This window comes from Nerophis lumbriciformis, linkage group LG38, assembly GCF_033978685.3.
Source record: "Nerophis lumbriciformis linkage group LG38, RoL_Nlum_v2.1, whole genome shotgun sequence".
NCBI classification, from domain to species: domain Eukaryota; kingdom Metazoa; phylum Chordata; class Actinopteri; order Syngnathiformes; family Syngnathidae; genus Nerophis; species Nerophis lumbriciformis.
In genome coordinates, this window is record NC_084585.2 from 4,132,353 (window position 1) to 4,145,276 (window position 12,924).

A 12,924-nucleotide genomic window follows, 5' to 3' on the forward strand; every position below is an offset into this window, starting at 1 on the left:
AATATTTAATGTTCAAACTGGAAAACTTTTGTTATTTTTTGCAAATACTAGCTCATTTGGAATTTGATGCCTGCCTGCAACAGGGTTAGGGTTAGGGTTAGGGTTAGGGTTAGTCTTAGGTTGGGGTTGGGAACCCTAACCCTAACCCTACAACCCTACAAGTGGTTAGGGTTTGGGTTAGGGTTAGGGTTAGGGTTAGGGTTCCCAACCCCAACTTAAGACTAACCCTAACCCTAACCCTAACCCTACAACCCTACAAGTGGTTAGGGTTAGGGTTAGGGTTAGGGTTAGGGTTAGGGTTCCCAACCCCAACCTAAGACTAACCCTAACCCTAACCCTAACCCTAACCCTACAACCCTACAAGTGGTTAGGGTTAGGGTTATATTCAATTGAATAGACTGCAAAGACAAAATATTTAATGTTAAAACTGGAAAACTTTTGTTATTTTTTGCAAATACTAGCTCATTTGGAATTTGATGCCTGCCTGCAACAGGGTTAGGGTTAGGGTTAGTCTTAGGTTGGGGTTGGGAACCCTAACCCTAACCCTAACCCTAACCCTACAACCCTACAAGTGGTTAGGGTTAGGGTTAGGGTTAGGGTTAGGGTTAGTCTTAGGTTGGGGTTGGGAACCCTAACCCTAACCCTAACCCTAACCCTAACCCTACAACCCTACAAGTGGTTAGGGTTAGGGTTAGGGTTAGGGCTAGGGTTAGGGTTCCCAACCCCAACCTAAGACTAACCCTAACCCTAACCCTACAACCCTACAAGTGGTTAGGGTTAGGGTTAGGGTTAGGGTTAGGGTTAGGGTTAGGGTTAGGGTTCCCAACCCCAACCTAAGACTAACCCTAACCCTAACCCTACAACCCTACAAGTGGTTAGGGTTAGGGTTAGGGTTAGGGTTAGGTTTCCCAACCCCAACCTAAGACTAACCCTAACCCTAACCCTAACCCTAACCCTGTTGCAGGCAGGCATCAAATTCCAAATGAGCTAGTATCTGCAAAAAATAACAAAAGTTTTCCAGTTTGAACATTAAATATTTTGTCTTTGCAGTCTATTCAATTGAATATAAGTTGAAAAGGATTTGCAAATCATTGTGTTCTCTTTTTATTTACCATTTACACAACGTGACAACTTCACTGCTTTTGGGGTTTATAGTTCTGGACCTAAAAATGATGTCTTCAAGTAAAATGATCCCTAAAAGAGAAGCAGTGGTGATTTTAGGCGTGTTTTATAACGAGTTTCGGCATATTTTGGAATGCCCACTTTTATCTCCAAAATGTGGGCGGGCCTGCATCAGCCTGCTTACTGATGCCAAGCACAATATTATATAGCCTTCTATGTGCTTGCTAGCGTCTTCATCCTGATATGTTTGTGCAGACTTTGAAGGAATGATCAAATATGGCTAGTCTAAGAAGGAGTCGGCGTGCATATATCCCCAAATGATGGGAAAATGAGGAAAGTATAAACTCGCTCAAAATCGAACCTGCCATGCGAGAGGAGAGCAACTTGCAGCCAACATTTGAATGATTCTGACTTCAAAGAAAAAGGGATTTTTGTTGACGTTTGGATGGAAGAAATGAAAAAAAGCTCAAGTCAAATGCCATCCATCTTTTTCCGCTTATCCGAGGTCGGGTCGCGGGGGCAGCAGCCTAAGCAGGGAAGCCCAGACTTCCCTCTCCCCAGCCACTTCGTCCAGCTCTTCCTGTGGGACCCCGAGGCGTTCCCAGGCCAGCCGGGAGACATAGTCTTCCCAACGTGTCCTGGGTCTTCCCCGCGGCCTCCAACCGGTCGGACGTGCCCTAAACACCTCCCTAGGGAGGCGTTCGGGTGGCATCCTGACCAGATGCCCGAACCACCTCATCTGGCTCCTCTCCATGTGGAGGAGCAGCGGCTTAACTTTGAGCTCCCCCCGGATGGCAGAGCTTCTCACCCTATCTCTAAGGGAGAGCCCCGCCACCCGGCGGAGGAAACTCATTTGGGCCGCTTGTACCCGTGATCTTGTCCTTTCGGTCATAACCCAAAGCTCATGACCATAGGTGAGGATGGGAACGTAGATCGACCGGTAAATTGAGAGCTTTGCCTTCCGGCTCAGCTCCTTCTTCACCACAACGGATCGATACAGCGTCCGCATTACTGAAGACGCCGCACCGATCCGCCTGTCGATCTCACGATCCACTCTTCCCTCACTCGTGAACAAGACTCCGAGGTACTTGAACTCCTCCACTTGGGGCAAGATCTCCTCCCCAACCCGGAGATGGCACTCCACCCTTTTCCGGGCGAGAACCATGGACTCGGACTTGGAGGTGCTGATTCTCATCCCAGTCGCTTCACACTCGGCTGCGAACCGATCCAGTGAGAGCTGAAGATCCTGGCCAGATGAAGCCATCAGGACCACATCATCTGCAAAAAGCAGAGACCTAGTCCTGCAGCCACCAAACCAGATCCCCTCAACGCCTTGACTGCGCCTAGAAATTCTGTCCATAAAAGTTATGAACAGAATGGGTGACAAAGGGCAGCCTTGGCGGAGTCCAACCCTCACTGGAAACGTGTCCGACTTACTACCGGCAATGCGGACCAAGCTCTGGCACTGAGCATACAGGGAGCGGACTGCCACAATCAGACAGTCATTTGACTTGACATCGGACTGTCAAGTCAAATGAAAACCCAAAAATCAGGTCCACCCTCCGGGGAGAGAAAGACTGATTCAGAACCTGTAGACCCAGCGATCAAAACGCTAGTTTGCTATTTTGTGTCCTCTTCTGCTGATGTTTTCCTCAAGATGCATGGGCAAATGCAGAAAGAGCATGAGGAAACACAGGCTATGGTGTCTAGGGAAGGGCACGGAAGTCTGGAAATGTCAGGTTCAAACACTGATGACATCTGTTAAATAGACAAGAAGCAAAGAATCATGCAGAGACAGACTTAAATTTTGCTCAATTGAGGAGAGACGTTTTTTGGGCTGTACTCTAGTTACAGATCCAAACTACGCTCTAAGTAGTCATCGGCAGATGACTTTATGAATTTCTTTAATAAGAAAATTGAATTCATTAGAAAGGAGATTAAAGACAACGCATCCCAGCTACAACTGGGTTCTATTAACACAGATACAACTGTATCTACGACGGATACTGCAATACAAAATAGTCTCTCTCTTTTTGATGAAATAACATTAGAGGAACTATTACGGCGTGTAAGTGGGATAAAACAAACAACATGTTTACTTGACCCACTTCCTGGGAAACTTATCAAGGAGCTTTTTGTATTATTAGGTCCATCAGTGCTAAATATTATAAACTTATCACTTTCCTCTGGCACTGTTCCCCTAGCATTCAAGAAAGCGGTTATTCATCCTCTGCTCAAAAGACCTAACCTTGATCCTGACCTCATGGTAAACTACCGACCGGTGTCCCACCTTCCCTTTATTTCGAAAATCCTCTAAAAATGTTAGGCATTGGTGGTATAGTGGTTAGCATAGCTGCCTTCCAAGCAGTTGACCTGGGTTCGATTCCCAGTCAATGCATGGCTTGTGGTATTTTACCATGAATTGATTTACAAGTTGAAAAACTTATTCGGGTGTTACCATTTAGTGGTCAATTGTACGGAATATGTACTGTAGAGATGCGCGGATAGGCAATTATTTCATCCGCAACCCCATCAGAAAGTCGTCAACCATCCGCAATCCACCCGATCTAACATTTGATCAGAACTGCATCCGCCCGCCATCCGCCCGCACCCGCCCGTTGTTATATATCTAATATAGACGATGCAAGGCATTAGTGAGGTTATAAAGCTTTTGCCTGTTAAAGAAAGGAGACTGATCCAACGCAGCACAGACATTCGCGTGCCACGCTGTCACGACCCAGACGCACACCAGTGCGCAATCATATGGGAGCCGCGCTGAGCGCACCTCCAAGCGCGTCTCGCTGCCGGCGACGGCCGGGTATATGGGCCCGACGCTCCAGCGCCATCCATTTTCAGGGCTAGTTGATTCGGCAGGTGGGTTGTTACACACTCCTTAGCGGGTTCCAACTTCCATGGCCACCGTCCTAGCTGCTGTCTATATCAACCAGGGTGAGCCCCACCCCTTTCGTGAGCGCACTGCGCGCGGAGTGACCCCTGTTACGCGCCCCCGGCAACAGGTGTGGCGGGCAGGTAAGCTGCGCGGGCGGAGCGCGCGGAGTGACCCCTGTCACCCAGTTAGACACAATATATGACTATTCATGAAATGCAAATTTGCTGACACACGTGATATCGCCCAGTCTCTGTTCTATCTGCGTCACGGCACTCGATGTTCGCCCTTGGCAGTCAGCAGGCCGGTTCTGGACACAAACACTGATACGAGACGATGTCCCTTTGAACGGATAGAAAAGTACAACTTCAGCACAATTGATAATAACTATAGCAACGGCCTTTAAGCATAAGAGTTGTGTGATAACTTACACATAATTATTCTAACAGTTTTCTAGCAATCAATCAAAGTTCATTTACGTAGCCCTTAATCACAAGTGTCTCAAAGGGCTGCACAAGCCACGTCATCAGGGCAAGAAAAAACTCAACCCAGTGGTATAATAATATTCTAATGACCCTTTTTTGAAGTTTAATTATTGGGTCTATGTTTGTTTTATAAACATTTCCCCAAACTTCAACACAATATGTTAAATATGGAAAAATTTAATAATAATATAGCATATGCAGGGGTCGGCAACCCGCGGCTCGGGAGCCGCATGCGGCTCTTTGATCATTCTGATGCGGCTCAGCTGCGTACTTGCCGATCCCCCCGATTTTCCGGGGAGACTTCCGGATTTCGGTGCCTCTCGCAGGAAACACCCGGGATTAATATTCTCCAATAATCACCCTTACAATACATTTAGCGCCCTCTACAATCTGTATTAACAGTTTGCCAGCCCAACCTCTTGTTATGTGCACCTTCTGCTCGCACACGCAAGTGACAGCAAGGCATACATGGTCAACAGCCACACAAGTTACACTGACGGTGGCTATATAAAACAGCTTTAAGACTCTTACTAATAATGTGCCACACTTTGAACCAAAACCAAACAAGAATGACAAACACATTTCGGGAGAACATCTGCACCTTAACACAACATAAACACAACAGAACAAATACCCAGAATCCCATGCAGCCCTGACTCTTCCGGGCTACATTATACACCCCTGCTACCACCAAACCACGCCCCCACCCCAACCCTGCTCCCTCACACATCACCCCTTCCCCCCCTCTGTGCGTCGGTTGAGGTGGGCGGGGTTTGGTAGCGGGGGTGTATAAAGTAGCCCGGAAGAGTTAGGGCTGCATGGGATTCTGGGTATTTGTTCTGTTGTGTATATGTTGTGTTACGGTGCAGATGTTCTCCCGAAATGTGTTTGTCATTCTTGTTTGGTGTGGGTTTATAGTGTGGCGCATTATTAGTAAGAGTGTTATTAAAGTTTTTTATATCGCCTGTGTGGTTGTTGACCAAGTATGCATTGCCCTCACTTACGTGAGCAAGAAGAAGCCCCATACAACGTGGGGTTAGTTCGGCACGCTGGTTGTAGTTGTCGCTAAATGCTGTACCATCACGGCACGTTCGAGAGAATAGTTGCCCTTAAATCCGTAGTCTGCCGGAAAAATCGGGAGGGTTGACACGTATGACGCCGTCAAGCGCTATTCATATAAAACCCGCGGGCCGCACTAACATTCAATTTTCATATTAAGGTGTGGACCGCGTGTCTGAGACCCTTGGTTTATACATAGCACAAAGCAAAAAAAAACCTTAGTATGCAGTGTTATTTCATTTTAAATTTCAAAAGATTTTTGTGGCTCCCATTGTTTTCTCTAATTTGTGAAACTGGTCAAAATGGCTCTTTGACTGGTAAGGGTTGCCGACCCCTGATCTAGTGGTACGCCAAAAGAATCAATTAAATATTCAAACTGTGTCTAATGTTACATTGGACGAAACATATTAAATCCATCCATCCATCCATCTTCTTCCGCTTATCCGAGGTCGGGTCGCGGGGGAAGCAGCCTAAGCAGGGAAGCCCAGACTTCCCTCTCCCCAGCCACTTCGTCCAGCTCTTCCTGTGGGACCCCGAGGCGTTCCCAGGCCAGCCGGGAGACATAGTCTTCCCAACGTGTCCTGGGTCTTCCCCGCGGCCTCCTACCGGTCGGACGTGCCCTAAACACCTCCCTAGGGAGGCGTTCGGGTGGCATCCTGACCAGATGCCCGAACCACCTCATCTGGCTCCTCTCGATGTGGAGGAGCAGCGGCTTTACTTTGAGCTCCTCCCGGATGGCAGAGCTTCTCACCCTATCTCTAAGGGAGAGCCCCGCCACCCGGCGGAGGAAACTCATTTCGGCCGCTTGTACCCGTGATCTTGTCCTTTCGGTCATAACCCAAAGCTCATGACCATAGGTGAGGATGGGAACGTAGATCGACCGGTAAATTGAGAGCTTTGCCTTCCGGCTCAGCTCCTTCTTCACCACAACGGATCGATACAGCGTCCGCATTACTGAAGACGCCGCACCGATCCGCCTGTCGATCTCACGATCCACTCTTCCCTCACTCGTGAACAAGACTCCGAGGTACTTGAACTCCTCCACTTGGGGCAAGATCTCCTCCCCAACCCGGAGATGGCACTCCACCCTTTTCCGGGCGAGAACCATGGACTCGGACTTGGAGTTGCTGATTCTCATCCCAGTTGCTTCACACTCGGCTGCGAACCGATCCAGTGAGAGCTGAAGATCCTGGCCAGATGAAGCCATCAGGACCACATCATCTGCAAAAAACAGAGACCTAATCCTGCAGCCACCAAACCAGATCCCCTCAACGCCTTGACTGCGCCTAGAAATTCTGTCCATAAAAGTTATGAACAGAATCGGTGACAAAGGGCAGCCTTGGCGGAGTCCAACCCTCACTGGAAACGTGTCCGACTTACTGCCGGCAATGCGGACCAAGCTCTGGCACTGAGCATACAGGGAGCGGACTGCCACAATCAGACAGTCCGATACCCCATACTCTCTGAGCACTCCCCACAGGACTTCCCGAGGGACACGGTCGAATGCCTTCTCCAAGTCCACAAAACACATGTAGACTGGTTGGGCAAACTCCCATGCACCCTCAAGGACCCTGCCGAGAGTATAGAGCTGGTCCACAGTTCCACGACCAGGACGAAAACCACACTGTTCCTCCTGAATCCGAGGTTCGACTATCCGGCGTAGCCTCCTCTCTAGTACACCTGGAGAAACATATTAAATGTACTTTATTAATCCCCGAGGGGAAATTGGTATTTTCAGCACAATCCCATTCAAGATCGGACAAACATTACAGGGAGACAGAACAGGATCGCCAACGGGTCTGCCAACTTCTGGCGCTCCTTACAAAAAAAAAGGTGAAAAACAGGTAAACGCTGGTGGGGGAGCGGGGCGAGTAAAAAAAAAAATTAAGTCAAAGTCAGGCATTGGTGGTATAGTGGTTAGCATAGCTGCCTTCCAAGCAGTTGACCTGGGTTCGATTCCCAGCCAATGCATGGCTTGTGGTATTTTACCATGAATTGATTTACGTGGACCCCGACTTAAACAAGTTGAAAAACTTATTCGGGTGTTAACATTTAGTGGTCAATATGTACTGTACTGTGCAATCTACTAATAAAAGCTTCACTCAATCTATCAATCAATCAATTGGCTGGACTCCAGGGACGGGGTCCAGACTGAGGTCAAGGAAAAAAAACTCACAAACATGTTACATAGAATCAACAAAACTTGCAACAGAGGGGAGGGAGTGGGAGCTACGGAGGCCCGGCTGCTGCTGTATAAGCGCTTCTCAGCCGTCCATCGGAATCAAGCGATGGTGAAGGTGTGTGTGTGTGTGTGCATATGCCCATTGTCCAGGGTGTAGTGTTGCTGTGTCTACAGGCCTGGAGCCGCTCTGCAGACAGTGCAAGCAAAACTCAACTCCCGGGTGTTGTTGAAGAAGTAAAACCTCTTCCTTGTTTTTAATGAGAATTTAGGCCTTGTCGGAGGCAGATATTTACATATATCCGAATTTAAGTTGTACTTCTTTTGTTTCATAGTCATATTTGAAAACAGCTCGTGTTGTCCATTTCTTCTCTTGCTGCTCTGTCTGCAAGTAAACTGTGTGTTAACCTTAAGTTCTTTGGAATGTGTTTTGACTAGCATTTGTTTTGTCTACAGAGATGGGACGAGAGAGAGGGTGGTGGGATCGGGAAGACAGACCATTTTGGGAGGCGCAATAGAATGTTCGAGGGTTAGACTGGTCTCAATCAATGTACAGGTAAAAGCCAGTAAATTAGAATATTTTGAACAACTTGATTTATTTCAGTAATTGCATTCAAAAGGTGTAACTTGTACATTATATTTATTCATTGCACACAGACTGATGCATTCAAATGTTTATTTCATTTAATTTTGATGATTTGAAGTGGCAACAAATGAAAATCCAAAATTCCGTGTGTCACAAAATTAGAATATTACTTAAGGCTAATACAAAAAAGGGATTTTTAGAAATGTTGGCCAACTGAAAAGTCTGAAAATGAAAAATATGAGCATGTACAATACTCAATACTTGGTTGGAGCTCCTTTTGCCTCAATTACTGCGTTAATGCGGCGTGGCATGGAGTCGATGAGTTTCTGGCACTGCTCAGGTGTTATGAGAGCCCAGGTTGCTCTGATAGTGGCCTTCAACTCTTCTGCGTTTTTGGGTCTGGCATTCTGCATTTTCCTTTTCACAATACCCCACAGATTTTCTATGGGGCTAAGGTCAGGGGAGTTGGCGGGTCAATTTAGAACAGAAATACCATGGTCCGTAAACCAGGCACGGGTAGATTTTGCGCTGTGTGCAGGCGCCAAGTCCTGTTGGAACTTGAAATCTCCATCTCCATAGAGCAGGTCAGCAGCAGGAAGCATGAAGTGCTCTAAAACTTGCTGGTAGACGGCTGCGTTGACCCTGGATCTCAGGAAACAGAGTGGACCGACACCAGCAGATGACATGGCACCCCAAACCATCACTGATGGTGGAAACTTTACACTAGACTTCAGACAACGTCGATCCTGTGCCTCTCCTGTCTTCCTCCAGACTCTGGGACCTCGATTTCCAAAGGAAATGCAAAATTTGCATGGTTGGGTGATGGTTTGGGGTGCCATGTCATCTGCTGGTGTCGGTCCACTCTGTTTCCTGAGATCCAGGGTCAACGCAGCCGTCTACCAGCAAGTTTTAGAGCACTTCATGCTTCCTGCTGCTGACCTGCTCTATGGAGATGGAGATTTCAAGTTCCAACAGGACTTGGCGCCTGCACACAGCGCAAAATCTACCCGTGCCTGGTTTACGGACCATGGTATTTCTGTTCTAAATTGGCCCGCCAACTCCCCTGACCTTAGCCCCATAGAAAATCTGTGGGGTATTGTGAAAAGGAAGATGCAGAATGCCAGACCCAAAAACGCAGAAGAGTTGAAGGCCACTATCAGAGCAACTTGGGCTCTCATAACACCTGAGCAGTGCCAGAAACTCATCGACTCCATGCCACGCCGCATTAACGCAGTAATTGAGGCAAAAGGAGCTCCAACCAAGTATTGAGTATTGTACATGCTCATATTTTTCATTTTCATACTTTTCAGTTGGCCAACATTTCTAAAAATCCCTTTTTTTGTAATAGCCTTAAGTAATATTCTAATTTTGTGACACACGGAATTTTGGATTTTCATTTGTTGCCACTTCAAATCATCAAAATTAAATGAAATAAACATTTGAATGCATCAGTCTGTGTGCAATGAATAAATATAATGTACAAGTTACACCTTTTGAATGCAATTACTGAAATAAATCAAGTTTTTCAAAATATTCTAATTTACTGGCTTTAACCTGTAATGGCGCTTGGAGAGCCAAGTGTTCTCACAGCCTCACAGCGTTTGTATGTGCTTCAAACGCACGTCCACGCAAACGTTCCTTCTTTATCTAGATGGCGCACCTTGGGTGGGACACGGGCACCCGTCAAGTCCACAAACGAGAAGCTTTGTGGCCTTTTCCCGTCGCTCAAAAATGCGTGCGTGCCAACTGTATGACGGAGTGTTCCCACACGATTACGCCCTGGCCTGTTCCCACTCTGCACCGCTTTGATTCCAGCGCGGTGATCCAGCTAAGACTCGGAGCAAATACACGGATTAGGCCGCAGCGGTGCAGATAACGCTCTGATCAAAGTGGCCTGGCTTTTTTTTTTTTTTTTTTTTTTCCTCCGACAGGCGCGGGGAAGGAAAATATGTTAAAAGAGGAGGCATGGCACACACAGCCGTGTTTTTATCTCCTCCAGCAGACAGGGTGAGGTTGTCCTTCCTTATTTCCCTGTTTTCTTACAAGCCTGCTGTCAATAGCCTGACAGAGAACTCACTCCAATCAGTCCCAGCCGGGTCAGTCACTCGGCTTACCAAACACCTTAAAGCACACACTCGCACTATATCTCCATTTTACAGCAGGGAGTACGAGTCAGGAGGCAAAACGGTTCAAATAACACATAATTGTGCCGCTGAAATATCACCAGCTGAAAGCCATATACTGTACAGTCGCCATCAAAAGTGTACGTAGACTTGTAAAGAACATCATGTCATGGCTGTCTTGAGTTTCCAATCATTTCTACAACTCTTATTTTTTTGTGATAGAGTGATTGGAGCACATACTTGTTGGTCACAAAAAAACATTCATGAAGTTTGGTTATATTATGAATTTATTATGGGTCTACTGAAAATGTGAGCAAATCTGCTGGGTCAAAAGTATTGTTGCGTCAGACCAGCTCTTCCTCCCAGGGAATCTAAGTTACTGGTCAATCCCAAATTCTGTCGATGACATATATGCTGAGTAAGAAGGACCACCAAGACAGAATAGGAATATTATCAAGTTGTACTAAAGCTTTAGGAGAACCACCTATACTCCGGAGCCGCATCCGGCTCTTTGATCACTCTGATGCGGCTCAGCAGCTTACTTGCTGAAACCCCCAATTTTCCCGTGAGACTTCCGGATTTCAGTGCCTCTCGCAGAAAACTCCCGGGATTAATATTCACCTATTTTCACCCTTAAAACTATAATAAGAGCGTGCCATGATGGTACAACATTTGGCGCCCTCTACAATCTGTATTAACAGCGTGCCAGCCCAATACTTGTTATACTATCTACCGTATTTTCCGCACTATTAGCCGCACCTAAAAACCACAAATTTACTCAAAAGCTGACAGTGCGGCTTATAACCCGGTGCGCTTTATATATGGATTAATATTAAGATTCATTTTCATAAAGTTTCGGTCTCGCAACTACGGTAAACAGCCGCCATCTTTTTTCCCCGTAGAAGAGGAAGTGCTTCTTCTTCTACGCAAGCAATCGCCAAGGTAAGCACCCGCCCCCATAGAACAGGAAGCGCTTCTTCTTCTACTGTAAGCAACCACCCGCCCGCGTAGAAGAAGAAGAAGAAGCGCGCGGATATTACGTTTCATTTCCTTTGTGTGTTTACATCTGTAAAGACCACAAAATGGCTCCTACTAAGCGACAGGTTTCCGGTTCATGAAAAGACGCAATCTCTCCATCCGCACACGGACTACTATTTCACAGCAACTGCCTAAAGACTTTCAAGAAAAGCTGGCTACTTTCCGTGCATATTGTAAAAACAAGATAGCTGAAAAAAAGATCCGGCCAGAGAACATTATCAACATGGACGAGGTTCCACTGACTTTTGATATTCCTGTGAACCGCACTGTGGATACAACGGGAGCACGTACGGTGAATATTCGCACCACAGGGAATGAGAAGTCATCCTTCACTGTGGTTCTAGCTTGCCATGCTAATGGCCAGAAACTTCCACCCATGGTGATATTCAAAAGGAAGGCCTTGCCAAAAGAGACCTTTCCAGCCGGCGTCATCATAAAAGCTAACTCGAAGGGATGGATGGATGAAGAAAAGATGAGCGAGTGGTTAAGGTAAGTTTACGCGAAGAGGCCGGGTGGCTTTTTTCACGCAGCTCCGTCCATGTTGATATACGACTCCATGCGCGCCCACATCACGCTGGTTTTTAATATATTATTAAAGTTTGACTGACCTATCTGACTGTTTATTTGACATTCCTTTAGCGCAGTTAGATGCGGCTTATAACACGGGGCGGCTTATAGGTGGACAAAGTTTTGAAATATGCCGTTCATTGAAGGCGCGGCTTATAACCCAGGGCGGCTTATGGTGCGGAAAATACGGTACATCTTCTGCTTGCACACGTACGTGACAGCAAGTCATACTTGGTCAACAGCCACACAGGTTACACTGACGGTGACCATATAAAACAACTTTAACACTCTTACTAATAATGTGCCACACTTTGAACCAAAACCAAACAAGAATGACAAACACATTTCGGGAGAACATCTGCACCTTAACACAACATAAACACAACAGAACAAACACCCAGAATCCCATGCAGCCCTGACTCTTCCGGGCTACATTATACACCCCTGCTACCACCAAACCCCGCCCCCACCCCAAGCCTGTTCCCTCACACATCAAACCCCCCTTCTCTGTGCGTCGGTTGAGGTAGGCGGGGTTTGGTAGCGGGGGTGTATAATGTATCCCGGAAGAGTCAGGGCTGCATGGGGTTCTGGGTGTTTGTTCTGTTGTGTTTATGTTGTGTTACGGTGCAGATGTTCTCCCGAAATTTGTTTGTCATTCTTGTTTGGTGTGGGTTCACAGTGTGGCGCATTATTAGTAAGAGTGTTAAAGTTGTTTTATATACCGCCACCGTCAGTGTAACCTGTGTGGTTGTTGAGCAAGTATGCCTTGCTGTCACCTACGTGAGCAAGCGGAAGCCTCATACAACATGTGGCTGATCAGGCACGCTGGTTGTAGTGGGCGCTATATGCTGTATCATCACGGCACGCATGACGCTGAC

General features: G+C 46.9%; 2 non-coding genes across 2 annotated transcripts; both read left to right on the top strand.

Annotated features, from left to right (window-relative positions):
- Positions 1 to 3,448: 3,448 nt before the first annotated feature.
- Positions 3,449 to 3,520, top strand: trnag-ucc (transfer RNA glycine (anticodon UCC)). The gene has a single exon. It is a non-coding gene; the product is annotated as a tRNA-Gly (tRNA).
- Positions 3,521 to 7,452: 3,932 nt separating this feature from the next.
- Positions 7,453 to 7,524, top strand: trnag-ucc (transfer RNA glycine (anticodon UCC)). The gene has a single exon. It is a non-coding gene; the product is annotated as a tRNA-Gly (tRNA).
- Positions 7,525 to 12,924: the final 5,400 nt, after the last annotated feature.